Source organism: Temnothorax curvispinosus, unplaced genomic scaffold (assembly GCF_003070985.1).
Source record: "Temnothorax curvispinosus isolate PA1 unplaced genomic scaffold, ASM307098v1 QBEX01014358.1, whole genome shotgun sequence".
Taxonomy (NCBI): domain Eukaryota; kingdom Metazoa; phylum Arthropoda; class Insecta; order Hymenoptera; family Formicidae; genus Temnothorax; species Temnothorax curvispinosus.
Genome location: NW_020224138.1, coordinates 1 through 3,046, shown reverse-complemented (window position 1 = coordinate 3,046; position 3,046 = coordinate 1). Strand labels below are relative to the sequence as shown.

Sequence of the window (3,046 nt, the reverse complement as noted above, 5' to 3'; positions counted from 1 at the left end):
AATTCGACTACATTTTACGAATAATAGCAACTTTAATTTAAATCTGATATAAGCATGCAGGACATAAATAAAAATGCAAAATGTAAAATGAATAACAATATTGACTAACGCAAACTGAAAAAATCTAAGGCCCATTTTTTTTCGATATCGTTTCGCATATATCGAGTCTCACCTCAAAAGGATGAAAAATAAGGAATTAATGACGTGAGATCCGAAAGAGATAATCAAGTTCCTGCACAATATGGAGCTAATGTGAACACTTTATGCACTCGAGCAAACAATTTGAATTTTGATAGTTACATCTTATTACGATAATTATACTACTACTTAAAAATCAAGTATTTATATTAACGCGAAATTAAGTAATCAAGTTGAAAATAATTGTTACAAAAAATTATCTATTTTGCAAAACATCATTTATCAGATCTCACGTCATATCGCTTTAACTATAGTATAAAAACCAGTTATCAATACATATATGAATAGACTGTGAAAGCTTAGGCTAAAATTGGTGCGTTATAGGAACAAATAATTTTAAATAATGATCGTGAACACACACAATTTTGTTAAATGGCTTACGTAAAAAATATATTAAATAGATTGTATATACATAACAATAAATGATTAAAATAGTGCAAAGTACTTTTTATCTTCACTAGACACTACAGACGCGCGCTTTGCGCGCGCTATTTATAGCTTTAACATTATGTTATTACTATTACACTATTAACCCTTGATACACACAACTGTCAAAATATACAATGACAGCTGCAAATGAAGTAAGCGCAGCAAGAGAACCAATCGGCATCGCGGAAAAGTGACAACAATACCTACAACATGCCCTTTTTAGAAAAAGAAGAAAGAAGAAATCGTGATATATGCAAGCTAAAAGCATCTCTAAGCGTATTATATATTGCATTCTTGCACCAATTTATGTAACACTTAATCCTGAAAGATATTTGGGATGGAATTTACAATGACAAAATGTACGACAAATCAATTTAGGTGATTTATCCAAGATTAAATGTTAAATCCTAATCTGACCCAGTCATTCCATTTTAAGACAACGAATCTATGAAACGTAATATATGTAATAATTTATTGTGATAACTTGACACCGCAATATATTTGACGTAATTGTCATAAATTCATTACCTCAATTATGAAATTTTAATCATCACTCACCGACCGATGCGCAACAGCGGAGTTATTCTGCAACGTCGCTACGATGATTCTGTAACAAAGAAATGTAGAATCCGAATTAAAGCAGAGTGCAAGAGAGAGAGAGAGACAGTCAATATTTCAAAAAATGATTACTATATAAACACTAAATTTTATATTATTGTTTATTAAGCAAATTTAATGAAATAATTTTGTAATTTCTTAAGAATACTCTATCCATTGAACATAAGCTTCTATAGAATTTCTAAAATAAAACTATTTTTCTCTAACTTTTATTTTCTGAATAACTATCCGGTTAAAAAGTAAATGACCCATCAGTATAAGATATAATATGTGTATATGTATAAATAAATTATATTTACCGCTTGTTGCTCCGCCGGCGCCTGATGCCTACTCCTAGGCCTCCACCTCCTCTCAGGCTGCTCGGGATGTCAGTTACTGTTTCCTCGATGCGAAGATACTCCTTCCTGCGTGAATATTTTCTGTAACATAAAAATAATCGAATCGACTAAATAATTGTCACGCACATCGAACATCTTATTCGTTATTACGATTAATGTTTTTCTAAATTACATCTTCGAAAAAAGTCTCTACGTTAGAATCAACTTGAATCAAATTTTTCGATTTATTTTTTTTACTAATTTATATTCCAAAACATGGTTTAATGTAGCAACTAAATAAAAACAAACAAAAAAAAGATTCTATAATATCTTTAGAAAAAATAAAAAATAACACTTACCAGAAGTGTTAAGTACGCCGATGCCCGATGCCTCTCCTAGGCCTCCACCTCTTCTCAGGCTGCTCGAGATGTCCATCGTGTTCCCTCGATGCGAAGCTGATGGTCCTTCCAGCGTGGATATTTTCTGTAACATAAAAATAATCGAATCGATTAAATAATTGTCACGCGCATCGAACATCTTATTCATTATTCAGATTAATGTTTTCTTAAATTACTTCTCCAAAAAAGATCTCTACGTTAGAATCAACTTGAATCAAATTTTTCAAATTATTCCTTTTTACTAATTTATATTTCGAAACACGGTATAATGTAGCAACTAAATAAGGATAAACGAAAAAAGGAATTCTATAATATTTTTAGAAAAAATAAAAAGTAACACTTACCAGAAGTGTTGGTACGTTGATGCCCGATGCCTATCCTAGGCCTCCTCCTCCTCCTCTCAGGCTGCTCGGAATGTCAGCTACGCAGCATTCCCTCGCTGCTCCGATGTCACGTTCAGCGTCGTTATTTTCTGAAATATTCAAATGAACGATTCGATTAAGTAAAGACAGAAGAGATAGAAAATTTTTGGACATGAGTAACATAGTACGTAAAAATCAATTACACTCACCACTTTCTTTCAGGCTGCTCTGGCCGCAAAATCCACCTCCACCTTCGGATCAAATAGGAGTCTCGAGCCACATTGAGACTCGTGGCAATGCAGTGTGACTTCATCCATTAAGCAAGAAAAATTAAGAAGCCATTTCGGCTATATTGCATTAATTTTACGACGTTGTTGCAAAATAGTCGAAATGTTTCTTGACCTTTCTCGCTTAATAGAAATGTAATTGCTAAAAGGAATTAAAAATTATTCTCTACCTTTTTTTTTTTTTTTTTTTTTAACGTGGTGGAAATCTTCGAAAGACTCCCCCGCTCCTGAGGAAGGGAGGGAGAGTGTCGGATTCTACGCGCACGCGTACCACCGTTACGAGGGGCGCTTCAGAGGACCGAAATCCCCTGAGCCTCCCTCAGCGTGGCATCGCGCGCCCACAGCCTACCGACTAAAACCACCACGAGCGACCCTGACCTAACTTTCTAAGGGTGGGGGGTGTCGATCCGCAGACACACGCACCTCGCTAAGCTACG

The 3,046-nt window shown here is 34.5% G+C and overlaps 1 long non-coding RNA gene across 1 annotated transcript; it reads right to left on the bottom strand.

Moving 5' to 3' along the window:
* Window positions 1-1,577: 1,577 nt before the first annotated feature.
* On the bottom strand, window positions 1,578-2,567 carry LOC112464625. Its single transcript, XR_003041929.1, has 4 exons — window positions 2,532-2,567; window positions 2,305-2,432; window positions 1,922-2,045; window positions 1,578-1,664 (listed from the first exon to the last, which is right to left on the bottom strand). It is a non-coding gene; the product is annotated as an uncharacterized LOC112464625 (long non-coding RNA).
* Between the last annotated feature and the right edge of the window lie 479 nt (window positions 2,568-3,046).